The following is a 16,138-nucleotide window of genomic DNA, read 5'->3' as shown; positions in this document are numbered from 1 at the left end:
TATATTGAGAAGGTGACTCACGGTGGGTCAGTGGTTAGCACTGCTGCCTTGCAACGCCTGAGACCCGGGTTCAATTCCGGTCTTGGGCGACTGCGTAAAGTTTGCACATTCTCCCTGTGTCTGCGTGGGTTTCCTCCGGGTGCTCTGGTTTCATCCCACAATCCAAAGATCTGCAGATCAGGTGAATTGGCCATGGTAAATTGCCCATAGTGATAGGTGCAGGAGTAGGGGAATGGGTTTGGGTGGGTTCCTCTTTGGAGGGTCGGTGTGGACTAGTTGGGCCGCAGGGCCTGTTTCCACACTGGAGGGAATCTAACCTAAAAGAAATTCTGGGATTTACATATTAATGAACTGAAACTTGCTAAAGGATGAAAGACTTAACAACAATCTAGGTTTGCTCAATATATCAGTTCAGTTGTATTACACTATAATCTTTTGCTATAAATTGTGTGTCTTATGGTCCTGTTCCACAACCACCTGATGAGGGAGCAGTGCTCCAAAAGCTAGTGCTTCCAAATAATCCTGTTGGACTATAACCTGGTGTCGTGTGATTTTTAATCATGGCTGTGGTTAAAGGGACGTGCAGGCAAGCTCTCATTGTGGCTCAGGCAATTTATAATGACTACGATTATTGATAGTCTGCTCTGTGGGAGTGGAAGTGACAGTAGCTCTGGGGAACATCAATCCACTTCCCTCTTGGGACAATAGTGTTGATGCTTCCAACATTGTCACCTGACTAGTTTTCTTGTCTGTCAGTCAGGCATTGCAAACCATAACTACCCATCCTAAGGCAGCATTGCCGAAGCCAGTTCTTTAAGGTCATGACCTGCTGAAGTTCACCCTGCAAAATCACCTGCAGTTTCCCTGAATGAAAATCAGTGATGAAAAGGGGCTGCAGCCACTAGGACACCAGGAAGCACTAGATCAGGCAAAAACACTGACAATATAGAAACAAATGGAATGCACAAGAATGATTAGCTCAGATTTGATTGGACTATCGAATGTCTTCTTACCTAAGGTTTGTGTGAAATTGTTGTGATGGCTTTATTTCAGGAATTTGGCCAAGGAAATGCTGTAATAGTCCATAAGAGTGGAATGGATGGAATTGGAATGGAAAATATGTTTCTGGCTTTTCTTTCAGGAGAACCAGTGTCTGATTAAATATACACACCGAGCTCACTTGGAATGTACAGTGCCAGCTGCCTCTTCTCTTCCTTCTATTCCTCTTCTACCACCTCTCCCTACTCCTCCTGAAGTTGCCACAAAGGATTATAACCTGATCATTACGAGGTTAACAAAAACAGCAAGCATCTCAGATTGGTATTCTGCCATGTTGCAGGCCAAGGGCAATGCTGCTATAACATCCATCTCTGTTAGCATGCAGTGTATCCAGAATCCTTGCTGTAACAACAAAGTCCATCCTCACATGCAGCACCACTTCTTGCAGGCTTTAGCATCTTTCGGCAACTCCTCAAAACAACCAGCATTTCCTTAAATTCAATCAGTGTTAAAAAGCGTAAGCAACAAACCTAGAAGTGGAATGATAATAACATTAAATAGTGCTCGTGGAGGAATTCTTCAAATTGTTGAACATACATTAAAATGTTGTTAACTTGAATGTTAAGGTCTAAAATGGCAAGTATGGCATCAAATCATCTTAGCATGCTGAGTGACACCACCTTTTACCTATTTCTGACACATGAACATCATGTCACACAATTAACACCCTCACCATTCAAAGTGTACCACGCCAGTGACTAGAAGCGGCAGGAAATTTCATGACCAAGAATCTCCAATCCCTTGTTAATGCTGCAAATTACTGAAGGAATTCATAAAACCTTAAAAGTGACTGGAATAGAGCTATCTTAAAAAAAATCCCTGCAGAATGCACACACGCCTCACAAATGCCTCATGTTTTCGTTCCCACAAAAGTTATATTTTTGCTGATGCATTGTTTTCTGTGAATCCAGAAGAAGCCAGTGGTAAATCAAATAGCTGCTTATGCTGCTGTCAGCTCTCTTAATTAAATTCCATACCTGCTGGCATCTTTGTAAAAAGTCTGCGGCTGCTCTGAAAAGAAATGCTATGTGGATATGACTTATGACAGTTTAAAATGCAGTTAATATGAAGCACAGTCTCTTTGATTCAAAAATGGCTGAGTGTGAAATAAATCACTTACTCTGTTTTGGCGATGCATTGCAGCTGCTAAAGGCAGAATGCAAATAGGCTCAATTCTACAAATCTAGATGCCAGATAAACGTTAGCATATAATGCAAAACACATTCAGATTTCATTACTTGGGACTGTAGAACAGACTGCCAGGCTATCACAAGAGCATTTAATAGCCTATAAACAACTGAAAATGTGGAACAAAAGATGTGATGTAGGCCAATAAGGCAACAATGAAATAGGATCTGACACATGCTTCCAGAGTAGAGTGGTTCTGTGCTCAATAACTTTTTTCAGAAATTTTACCATTGATTTTTCTCCTTTTGTAATTAATCTATACCTTCCATAGCCGTTTGTCTGCAACATATCCAAAAATTATGGTCTACATTTTGATTTATAGAGAGTTTTAACTGTGAACTACTGGAGTCTGGTGACTTGCAAATTGTATGGAAACAATGAAATGATTTAAGTAAATTATTAAAGTGTCCAGTTTGGAAAATAATGTAACATTCAATATAGCATTCAAACATAAAGCAGGACATGGCTCTCCTTTTGAAAATGCATGGGCCCTGACTTAAAATACTTCCTTAAAATAAACTTGCCTTCACCATAAATGCACGGTGAATAGCTATTCAACTAATAAACACAAAGATTAACATGCGATCTTGTGCAACAATAAGAAGCTGACTTTTAATGTGTAAATAGTCTCTCTTGGTTACAGACAATAAAGTTGCTACCAGCATGCTGGACTGGCATGACAATGAAAGATGTAAGGAAAGGAGATTTTTTTTCAACCCAACCTAAGCCACGACACACAGTAACTATATTGTTATGGAAATCTCAAACTGCTAGAACTGAAAACTAATGTCCAGATAAATGTTTCAAATCCTTGAATGCTACAAAAAACCTTGCACTTGCTGTGTTGCATTTGGACATAATGAACTTCACCAGCAAAACTATTTAGAAATTCCTGCCAGGAAAATCTGACAATAGTAAGCTGTCAAATCTCAGTCAAAGCACGCATACTAATATATATTAAAACAAAATGAATTTAAATCTTTCCATTCAAACATTCAATTCATATTCTCAACATGCTTTCATTTTATCCAATGTCGCAGATGCATTCAACCTATACGTCAGCACAAACCAGAAAAGGCCACCTTCCTGAAGAAATGTAAGGAATATATCACTAAGGGAAACTAAAATTGGCTTATAGCATCAATATTTTCTTTTCAGTGAAAGGTTCAATTGGCCATCCACTGTTCAAGATCTTCAAGGAATTGCGCGATTCCCTGCTCTTTCACTGCTGCTGGTTTTGTTTATTCTAAATGATTTAAAGATGGTACAATCCGTTGGTCTGCATTGATGAAATTTTAGAACCATTAGAACACAAATCTATTCAATATTCTCTTTCAACTCTCTCAACCCTATTTATTTTGGGCAATGTTTCAAAGCATCATTTACCCAGATGTTTAAAATTCCTAATGCTTTTAAGTGTCAAAGTAATGCCAATAAAAAAAACTCTGGGGAAAATAGTTCATGATTTTGAAGTTTTACGTGGTATATAAAACATTATAGGCAAGAGTTTCAAATTTGAGCAAAATTGAGCACTGTGTTGATTGATGGCTTCACTACAACCTGCCTAATGAGTACTGCCACTTTAGGGGTTACAATGTCCGGTGAAATTTTACATCCCTCACCCCTAAACCTCAGAGCCTGCTGGTGAGCTGTGGCACCTGAGGTGCCATGAGGTGACATCATCTCCTCACTACTGTCTGTCTGTCGTATTTTACCAGTAATAGGCATCCTGTGGCCCAAGGATAGAACCTGGTAGCCTTGTTGCCATTTATGCCACCACTTTTGCAAGAAACCTGTGCCCAATAGAGACATGCACACCAAGATAGCACCCAACCCCCATCACATGTTGCCCATTCTGCCCTGCTGAACCCAGCTCTGCACTCCCCTTCACTGGATATTGCCAGGCACCAGCCTGGCCCTGGAATATCATTGCACTTGCCTGGGTATCTGGTACATAGCCTTTCTCAAGTGGGGACTGCTGGTCATCCCAGGAGTGGCCTCTGCACCTTGTGGCACTGGTGGGACTACTCAACATCCAGCCATCTGATTGGTGAGCATATTTTTATAGCCACAGGTTAATCTCTGAAGTTACAGTATGGATTTGTCCTTTAGATTTTTAGATCAGATTCCCTACAGTATGAAACAGAACCTTCCACTCAGCAAATCTACACCGACCGTCCAAAGAGTAACCCACCCAGACCCATTCCTCTGCCCTATATTTACCCCTGACTAACATACCTAATGCTATGAGCGATTTACCATGGCCAATACATCTTTGGATTGTGGGAGGAAACAAGAGCACCTGGAGGAAACCCACAGAGACACGGGGAAAATATGCAAACTCCACACAGAGAGTCACCCAATGCAGGAATTGAATCCTGGTTCCTCATGCTGTGAGGCAGTAGTGCTAATCATTGAGGCACCGTGCCACCCTGTGTCTCTCCATTCCTGTCTGGAGTAGCATTTGCAATTTGCATCTTAGAAAATCTCCAAGTGCAGATTTGTCTTTTTTTTCCCTGCCTTGCCTTTCACCACATGGAACACTGGATAACAGAATTCCCTCTTCACTCTATGTTGTTCCCCACAGTATCACTTAAATTTTATAAAAATGTAATTCTAATTTGTCAGGGTAACTTTATTCATTTCTGAGCCTTTACATTGTACCTTATGACATAGACGTGAGAATGGTACACACTGAGTCTAAGAAATTCTTCAAAGTACATCGTGGCACCTTTTAAAAATTATTGTTGTTACAGGTGGTCTGCAGAATGAACGTCATGTGAATTTCTTGGATCGGTCCAATTTATTTCAATGGATTAAAATCCATGAAAAAAAACAGGTGCAGCCAACTGAATTACCTTTTAAAAGACAGTTCAGCCTGAACTCTTTAATTTCACACTCTAATGACCTCACTGCATTCCTTGTAATATTGAGCTAAAAAGTTATGATTATGAAGACACCATCTAAACCCAAAGGCAGAGCCTGATCCAGGAGAATAACATTGATCTAGAATTCCACAGCCTCTGTGAGGAGGTTAAAGGGAATAAATACAGGCTTCTTGTCGAACGTTTCAAAAAACTTCACTTGCACGTGTCTTAAGTTGCCCAGAAAGAGATGATAATTGCACAGAAAGCCAACATCTTCAGTCCCAAGAACTGCAGAACAGTCTGGCTGTCAGATCAGTCAATGCAAGAGGTTGGACAAACAAATCCAAAGTTCCCTGGGTGACAAAGAAGGTGGAAAGTAACATTAGAAAGAAAATGTGTGCTTATCGGGAATACTGAAGGTTTAGAGGGGAGGTGATAAAACAAACATGAAATGAAAGCGAAGAGGAACAATAAGAAAAAACAAGCAGGTAACATAAAGGGAAATCCGAAAGTGTTCTATGGGGCTGTAAATAGCAATAGAGTATTAAAGAAGGACCAGGGGGGCATCAGAGACCAAAAAGGAAATTTACGGATGGAGGCAGGGTCATGACTGAGATATTTAATGAATGCTCTGAATCCATCTCCACAAAAGAGAAACAAAATCTAAAAAAATGCTGCCCAGACCATGATGACAGAGGGAGAAACAGTAATCAGGACTGGATGAGATACATCCAAGATTTTTGAAGGAAGTAAGGGTAGAAATTGTGGAGGCATTGGACATAAGCATTCAGTACCAGAAGACTGTTGGATTGCAAACATTATGGTCTTTTTCAAAAAAGGCTGTAAAAATAATCTCAGCAATTATAGATCAATCAATTTAACTTTGGTCATGGAGAAAACCTTGGAAATGATTATACGGGATAGAATAGGTAGTCACATAGGAAAAAGGTGTGTTGTCTAGGAAGAGTCAGTATGAATTTTTAAAGAGGAAATTGTGTTTAACTAACTTGCTGGAAGATTTAAAGAGGGAAAAAAGAAGACTGGTGAGTGTAACACTGTTGACGTGGTATGCATAGATTTCCAAAAAGCATTTGACACAGTGGCTCACATTAATTGTGATGCAGGTTCATGGTATAAAAGAGATAGCAGCAATATGGATACAAAATTGACTGAGTGATATGATATAGAGTGTGAATGTTAATGGATAATTGTTGGCTGGAGGAAGATTGTAGTGGGATTTCCCAGGGGTATTGGGACTGATAAGACCATAACAAATAGGGGAACAGGAGAAGGCCATTCAGCCCCTCAAGCCTGTTCCAGCATACCTTATGTCCAATTTCCCACCTTTTCCCCATAACCCTTGACTCCGCTACTGATCAAGATATATATTAATGTTCTGGATCTTCATGGGACAATTTCCATGTTTGGAGACGGCACAAAAGTTGGAAGAATTGTAAACGGTGAAGAGAATGGAATGAAACTCCAAAAGGACATTGATAAGCTGGTGGAGTGGATGGATAGATGGCAGTTGAGGTTGAGTGCAGAGTGTGAGTTGATGCACTTTCATCAGAACACTGAAAGACGACATAAAATAGAGGCTACATTTCTAAAGGAAGCACAGGAGTCGAAGGACCTGGGTATGTACATGCACCGAACTTTGAAGATCTGCTGGAGAGAGCAGTAAATAAAGCATAGAGTATTCTCAGGGGAGAAAGTGAGGTCTGCAGATGCTGGAGATCAGAGCTGAAAATGTGTTGCTGGAAAAGCGCAGCAGGTCAGGCAGCATCCAAGGAACAGGAGATTCGACGTTTCGGGCATAAGCCCTTCTTCAGGAATGTTCTCAGCTCTATTTATAAGGGCATAGAATACAAGGACTTATACAAGACACTTTGTCAACCTCAGTTGGAATATTGTATGTTTTGAGCACTGCATTATAGGAAAGATGTGAATATATTGGAGATAGTGAAGAAGGGATTTACAAGAATTTTTCCAGGAAGAGAAACTTCATTTGTGAGGATAGATTGGGACTGTCCTCCCTAGAGAGAAGGCTGGGCGGATGTATGATTTGATATTTTCAAAGCCATGAGCAGGCTGGACAGATTAGGTGGAATGGACCTATTTTCACTTATAAAAAGTACAAAGAAAAGAGGATGTGGAATTAAAGTGATGTACAAACAAGTGTAATGTGAGGAAGACTTTATCACACAGCAAGTTGTTAGGGGATTTAATGCACAGCCTGAAAATGTGGTGGAGGCAAGTTCACTTGAGGCATTAAAGAGGTACAATTTTTTTTTGGATGTAATGGGGGTCAGGGATGTGGGGAAAAGGCAGGAAATTGGCATTATATAATCAAGCCAGTGCATACACAATAGGCAAATCCTTCTGCATGACAATAATGCTGTGATTCTGTGAAGTTCGGTCACCAGGGCTGGCAAGGTGACACATGGCATTTCTTCCTGACCATCCTGGGTAGCATCATTCTCTTGGTTCTCTGAAAACCATTCTCTGCTCTAAGAGATGCTTGTGACCTTGTCACCTTGCGACTGAGAACCTCTTTGGGTAGGTTAGCCATCACTAACTCTTATTGTAACATGGCGTTTGCTAGCATAAAGTGGTGAAGAATGCACAACAATCAATTTTTGGCAGAAGAGGCAAGTAGATGAGTAACATGAAGTAACTTATGTAACTTATGGTTAAAAGATTATATCAGTTTAAGACTGGTTAACAATTACATTTGATGAGAGCGGGTAGCATAGTGGCTCAGTGGTTAGCACTGCTGCCTCACAGCGCCATGGATCTGGGTTCGATTCCAGCCTCAGGTGACTGTCTGTGAGGAGTTTGCACATTCTCCCCATGTCTGCGCAGGTTTCCTCTGGATGCTCGGGTTTCCTCCCACAGTCCAAGGATGTGCGGGTCAGGTGGATTGGCCCTACTAAATTGCCCATAGTGCTAGGTGCATTAATCAGAGGGAAATGGGTCTGAGTGGGTTACTCTTCGGAGGGTCGGTGTGGACTTGTTGGGCTGAAGGGCCTGCTTCCACACTGTAGGTAATCTAATCTCAAGAGACATTTGCATCTCATAAGACCTGCTAGACTAATCTAAGTTACATGTTTGGTAACAGTTTAGGCAAAACTAACAGACAGAAACAACCATAACTGACATCTAGAATTGATTAATCTTCCCTGAAGCTGTCAATGGTCATATTGTATCCTGTATAGATCTCAGAAATCTGTGATATACTTAAGTTGGCTGGAAGATATCAGAACATGTTGTGCTGTAGTTTAAAAAGTCTCTATCTTATAGTTTGCACAGTTATCAACCAGACAGTCAGAAAGTCATTAGTTGGACAGTCAATCAGTTAGTTAACCATTTCCATGGTGTAACAGTAATCTAAGTAAGCATAACACTCAGACTGTATGATTAGATTAGATTACTTACAGTGTGGAAACAAGCCCTTCGGCCCAACCAGTCGACACCGACCCTCTGAAGAGAACCCACACAGACTCATTTACCCCTTCACTTAACATTACGGACATTTTAGCATGGCCGATTCACCTGCACATCTTGGGAGGAAACCAGAACACCCAGAGGAAATCCATGCAGACACAGGGAGACTTTGCAAACTCCACACAGACAGTTGCCTGAGGTGGGAATTGAACCCAGGACCCTGGCACTATGAGGCAGCCGTGCTAACCACTGTGCCATGTCTGAGATGTCATGCACAGTTTGTTTTTGATAAACTTGTAGATATCTGTCAGATGATGCAATATATTGTATTCAGATTACATTGGAGAGTACCCCCTTTACTGATACAAGTATGATAACCACTTTTTCTTCATCTTGTCATCTCCCCCACCATGGTCCTGGTCACTACATAAAACTACCTTGAGAAGGTGACACAATAACCAACATTGTATCTTCAACTTTTTAATCTCGTATATTCTGAATTTTGTAACCAAAGTAATTTCTTTTCAAGATTGATTTCATAACGATACACTCCAAATATGATATAAAGACCAACAACATATTTTCATGATTTTACATTTCCAAAAATGTTTTATCTTCCAGTACATATGTTCTTCAATATTGTGACCTCTCCAAGCTTGTTTTGGTGGCAGCAGCTGCATCCCAACAAGCACTCAGAGCATGTGATATTCTATGATGACATACCTGTTGCTCTTGATTCTAAAGTCTTTACCACAGTTCAGGCAAACTATTCCAACATAGAAAGAGAAACTTACATTTTGGTTTTAGAATACTAAGGTTCCAATTATTTGGAAAGCAGTGTCCCTATCCACCACAAACCGATTCAAATTGATCTGTTGAAAACCTTCCACAAGTACATTGCCATAACAACAATGTCTACTTGTGAAGATCAAAGGGTATAATTTCACAAAGCCATGCAATTTACTCTCTCAGATGGCTATTTCTGATTCTCTTAGTCAATTTCCACCAATTAAGGTATTTCTATAAACTTACAATAGATACTGTCAAATCTGAGTTCACAAATAGAGTACACATCATTCTCATTTATTTTGGTCACAGCCAAGCAGATAATGTCCAGCTACAACAACTCGAGAAGATCATCATCAGTGGATGACCTGAACACATTCCACAGGTCCCTGGCCAAACATGTTCTTTTTGGTCATTCACAGATGAACTAGGACTCTCCAGGATTGTAATTCTTAAAGGCAAGCAAGTGATTATCCTACAAAGTCTATATCAAGATATGCTTGATCATGTATACATGGGTGACATAGGCATAGAATACTAGCTAACAGGAATCTGTCTATTAATTTGCTGAGGACATTGATCACCTAATCAAGTCATGATAAGCATGTCAACTCTGCCAACATCAACATCAAGAGAATCTTTATTTCTTTACATTCACGGGATGTGGATATCCCTAGCTGGGTGATGTTTTATTGCCCACCCTTAGCTTACCTTGAGAAGCCCTTGATGAGCTGTCTTCTTGAATCACTACAGTCCATTTGGTATAGGTTAATCCACAATGTCACTAGGGAGGAAGTTCCAGGATTTTGATCCAGTGAAACTAAAGGAGCAGCAATATCTTCCCAAATCACAATGTTGAATATCTGGAGAGGAACTTAAGATGGTGGTGTTGTCATGTATCTGTTGCACTTGTACTTCTAGATAGTAGTGGTCATGGGTTTGAAAGTTGCTTTCAAAGCACGCTTGGTCAATTATTGCAAGGAATCTTGTAACTGCTAAGTGTCAGTGATGAAGAAAGTGAATGTTTGTGGATGTGGTGCAAATCAAATAGGCTTCTTTGTCCTGATATTATCAAGCTTCTTGAGTGTTATTGGAGCTGCACCCATCCAAGCAAGTGAGGAGTATTCCATTACACTTCTGACTTCTGCCTAGTAGATCATCAACAGTTAGTTGAGTCAGGAGGTAAGTTAATCACTGTAGGATTCCTACCTTTGAACTTATTCTTCTTGCCAGAGTATTTATATGACTAATCAGTTCAGTGTTTGGTCAATGGTAACCATAAGGATGTTGATCATGGGAGTTTCAACAATGACAATAGCATTGGATGCCATGGGATGATGGTCAGCCACTCTCTTGTTGGAGATGGCAATTGCCTGGGGCAAATGTGACTTGCCAATTGACAGCACAAACCTGAATATTGCCCAGGTCTTGCTGGATGTAAGAATTGTCTGCTTCATGACCTGATGGGTCACAAATGGTGCTGATCATTGAACAGTTATCAGCAAACATCCCCTCTTCTCACCTGATGATGGAACTAATGAAGTAACTGAAGATTATGGAGCAAAGGAGAAACTTTGCCCTGAGAAACTCCACACAAATTCCTTCAAAGACATGGGGAAAGGTTGCAACTGACATCTTCAGGGTCCAAAAATTAAAATACCTTCCGCTGACTAACTATTTCACCAAATTCCCTTTTTTGAGCCAACGATACCAGTAGCCCAACAGTTGTTGACGCATTAACCATCATATTCAATGAGCTTAGTGTTCCTCAATTATTTGTGTCTGACAATGGTCTGCCATCTATTTTTGCTGTTAGTTATTGGACAGATGCAGATGGCAAAGTCCCACTAGCAGCTTGGATGATTTCAGCTGCAAACCTACTGTATCGCATGACTGAAGCCCACCAGTGCAAAATCTTATTTATATACATATGTTAAATAGAAACAATATAATATTCATTTGCTCATTTCCCCATTTAGGTTTCGCGTTTCAGTAAAAGTCTAATTCAGTTTCAATAAGCTGTCACTGGGGGTCAAGATATCAAAATAATGAAAATGAACAAACATGACTAGGTGGATTACCTTTAGTCCATGTCTGCCTTATGTTCCCGTCCAGATGGTTGCAGATACAAAGCTCCAATCACTTTTTGACTTAGTTTTCTGAACGTACCTTTTCAGAGAAAAGCCATATGGACAAATCCACACCTGCAGGTGAAAGCCAGAATGAGCCTTTCGACAACTGAGCCTAATTGGAACTATTCTAGCGTGTCTGGTATCAGTGCAGTAGGTGGAAAGGAACATTTTAAAGCTGGCAGGATCACTGTCATTATGGTAATAACAAGTTTGAAATTCTGTACACATGCAAGCATTCCTCGCATATCTAACTGCAGCTCAGCAGTTCAATGCATTGCAAAGATAATACATATGCCAGAAGGCCTTTCTATGCTAAAAGGTGTAAGGTGTTCCTGCCGCCTGCATGTGCCCTACAGATAGTCACTTAAGCCCTAATAATGGAGACATGACCCACACGTTTTGGCTGGCAGTGATACTCTGCACTCTCCATCTGTGCGTGAAATCAGGTTAGCTGAGTTTAGGATTCCAAACCTCATTGGGAATTTATACATGCCATTTCCATCTGTCTGTTGATTATTTCCAACGTACCAGTCAAGCTCTCCTCTGAAGCCTGCTGGGAGTATGTAGAAAGGGTTCACACAGGCTTGAAAATGAGAATGAACAATTTCCCACATAGGGCCAAACCATAAATAGTGCATATGATATGTGGGACAGTACAGAAAATTTTTCATAGGCATTGAGCAATTTCAAATCCAACACAAAATGTTTGTCTGGTATTCAATAAGCAGTTCCTGGAGATTGTGAAGTAAATTAAACTGCAGGAAAAAGTTAAGCTGTATGCTGGTTATATTTATCCCAGTGGCACAACATGTGTACAATATTACAGAAAATGTTCTGTAATGATTTGTTCAATCTACTGCTATTTGTGATTACTGATGAAGGGCTTATGTCCAAAACATTGATCCTCCTGCTCCTCAGATGCTGCCTGACCTGCTGTGCTTTTCCAGCACCACGCTCTCGACTGCTATTTGTGATTTGCCAACCTTCAGATGTAGTAACTACAGTTCAATTACAAAAGATCACTGACTAATGGTTAATGATTACACGGAGCACTGTAGAACAAGAAACATTTTAAAATTAGCCTAATGACCAGATATTTTGCAAATATTTTTAGCTTGCTCACATTTGCTGAAAAGAAGCAAAAAAACAACTTGTCGTACTGTAAATCCACCTGAGAAATTCAGGACCTTTACCTCAGCTTGTATATGTTGTCAGCTACATTAAAGCCAGAAAGTTAAGCACATTATTCACTTTTGACACACACCAAATGACTTTATGTTGTTTATGACATCTAGCAAGGCAAATGTCTGCCTCATTAAAATATTTACGGAACAAATCTGCCCAATACAGACACCAGCAAGAAAATTACTTTTTAAAGATCTTTATTGGCTCTTTGATCATGTGACGGGGCAAAATGATTTCAAGTGGAAGGAAACTGAAGTACAGTATAAGTATAAGCACAAGCAAACACTTGATGGGCTGAATGGCCTGTGTCTGTGCTATAAAATCATATGTGATTCAAGGACAAAATGTAATCCTCCTCTCAGAAGCAAATTTGGAGACAATGAGGACTGAGGAAGGGTGGGGGTGGGGTTCATTCTATCGTGCAGAAGTCTTTACCCAAATAAATCTGAGACAGAAATACTCCTGGACAGCCTCCCTATCCAGATTCTAATTGTGGGATTTAATGTGCAATTAATGTCTCCCTAAGGGCCTCATCCATAGACTGCTAGGCTTAATACAACTGCTGAGAGAGGGGCGGGTTTACTCTTCACTTGGGGAAACCGACAAGAATATTTTGAAGGGTTTGCTTGCAGCTACCCAGCAGAGAAACGCTTTGTTTAAAGTCACTAAGTGCCTGAGGCAGGTACGTTCGGAAGGTGCAGGGGCTATTGAAAGCCACACTCCCATCTTTTCCTCCAATCTCCCTTACACTTCCCAGTCTCGCCTGCGAGCCATACCCCATGATTCCCATTATATCCTCATTCACATGTGACCTTGATCTCTCAGAAATACTAGGCTCCCTCCTGAGTGCATCATCCACTGGTACTGCTGCTGCAAAGGGGAGGGCTGCCAGCCTGCCCCTGATTGGGCGACAGTTCTGAGAGGGTAGGATTTCCATCCTGGAGAAGACCAGTCACTTAAGTACCTGATGGGTACCCAGCACAAAAGAAGAAAATTGGAGGCCAGTCATCTCAATCCCATGGGTTCCTGTGCAAAAAAACGTTCAACTGGCTCATCAATCGCCTTCCTTCCATCATAAGGTCAGAATTGCAGATGTTGGCTGATGACTGCACAACGTCCAGCAGCATTCCCAGGATTCAGCTACTAAGCTTCTCCTTGTCAATGTGTGGCAAAATTGAGGCAACATTCAGATTTGAGCTGATCAAACACACCACACATTACCAGGCAATGACAATCTGTAACAATGGTGAATCTAACTACCTGCTACTGACAAACAATGGCTTTGCCATCAATTCATCCCCATCTCCCCTCACCTCTCTCCCAATATAAACAGCATGATAGCAGTGAGAAACCTGGAAAGTTGAGAAGATGTATTCTTTCAAAGATTCTCAATAAAGTCCAATATCAATACTGAAGAAACTTTACCACCACGGGCCTAGGCAAAGATTATTGCTACTTTCTATATATAGTTGTACAAAAGGTAAACTAGATGAAATGAGCATTTTCAAAACAATATTCTGGCTACCATTTAGGAGTTACAGGTAGCTGCATGTACTTTTGACATTTCCACTGCTCTTGGAGCATACCAGTGCAGACAACAATGATTTTCCAAGGATAGAAGCTGTCAGAGATAATCTGTTATTCAATGGATGTAGAGATATGATGTAAGACCAAAGTCAGAATTTAGTGCCACTGCTAGAGAGATCTTTCTGGATCAACCCAAAGCTGAATGAGAAAAAGATGGAATTGAAGTTGCTTGAAATCAATATTGAGGTTATATACTAACAGTGCAAGGATTTATCTTGGATCTTGAAGGTGTAGCAACAATGCGATAACCAATGATGTGGAAATGGTTGAATGACTTGTTTGATTTGTGAATTACGTTTCAAAGATAATGAGCTGAAAATGTGTTGCTGGAAGAGCGCAGCAGGTCAGGCAGCATCCAAGTTTCAGGCGTGAGCCCATTTCAAAGTTAATGCCTAATTTGTCATTGGAGTACAAGCGTTTACCCATGTTCACTGTTGACAATGTGTGCTGCTATCAGGGCACAGAACAAAAAACAGCTTTTACTCAAAACTGGAAAATTCAGACGCTAACTAGAAATAGTAGCCTGAAATACACTGAAAGTCATCAGACAACAAAGACATTGGGCTGGAATTTGTGATTTCTTTTTGCCTAAGTGCGGACTGAGTTGCTTGGAAGGAGTTTTGCCACAAAGCTCAATGAGACTTTTTGCCAAATCTTGCCAAATGTGTCTCATTAATGACCTGCCCCACCCCCTAAACCAGCCATCATGTTCAATTCTAGTCCCATCAAACTACCAGCCTTTCCTAGAACAACTCACCGCTTAGAGGATACCCACTAATATACCAGCATCCCTTCTGCCCACACTGCCTTTGAGATACTGCGATACACCCAGAGAAGTGCTGACAATTCAGCATTGTTCCTCATGGTAATGAAATAGCAACCAGGCACAAAAACACAATGCTTCTGATACATAACCATCATGGCTGCAAGTGTCTCACACATACAACCCAAAACTTAGTTGCTGTTTAATCACCCCTCCACCTGGTTACTTGTCCTTAAAAATATCCTCGAGTAAAAAGTGAGGTCTGCAGATGCTGGAGATCAGAGCTGAAAATGTGTTGCTGGTTAAAGCACAGCAGGTTAGGCAGCATCCAAGGAACAGGAAATTCGACGTTTCGGGCCAGAGCCCTTCATCAGGAATCCTGATGAAGGGCTCTGGCCCGAAACGTCAAATTTCCTGTTCCTTGGATGCTGCCTAACCTGCTGTGCTTTAACCAGCAACACATTTTCAGCTTAAAAATATCCTGTCTGAAGACAATGTCTGGACCTCTCTTTAATCATTTTCCCAATACCTAGTGAGCAACCTTGTCATTGCATAGTAGGGGAACATCACACAGAGGAAACCACGTGGACAAGTTCAAACCTGAACGCTCATTGACAGCCAACAAAAGTCACAGTTGCTCAATGGTTAACACTGTTGCTTCACAGCGCCATGGATCCAGCTTCAATTCTAGCCTCGGGTGACTATCTGTGTGAAGTTCGCACCTCCTCCCCATGTATATGTGGGTTTCCTCTAGGAGCTCCGGTTTCCTCCCACAGTCTAAAGATGTGCAAGTTAGGTGGACTGACCATGTTAAATTACCTATGATGCCCAGGGATGTGTACGTTAGATAAATTGGCCATGAGAAATATGAGGTTACAGGGTTAGGGTAGGGGGTGAGTCTGTGTGGGATGCTCTTCAGAGAGTTGGCGTGGACTTGTTGGGCCAAATGGCCTATTCCCACACCTAGCGACTCTGAAATGAAATGAATACAGGCTGCAGTTCACACCCACAATGCATTGAGAGCTCCAGGAACGACTGACTGATTGGTTCCCCGTTAACTGGACTCTGGACTCCCCCCATCCCTCCCCCGACAACCTTTTCCAACATTGATATTTGGTTACATG

The sequence above is a fragment of the Hemiscyllium ocellatum genome, chromosome 3 (assembly GCF_020745735.1).
Source record: "Hemiscyllium ocellatum isolate sHemOce1 chromosome 3, sHemOce1.pat.X.cur, whole genome shotgun sequence".
Lineage (NCBI taxonomy): Eukaryota > Metazoa > Chordata > Chondrichthyes > Orectolobiformes > Hemiscylliidae > Hemiscyllium > Hemiscyllium ocellatum.
The sequence above is the reverse complement of the archived record's forward strand: the minus strand, read 5'-3'. Positions refer to the sequence as shown.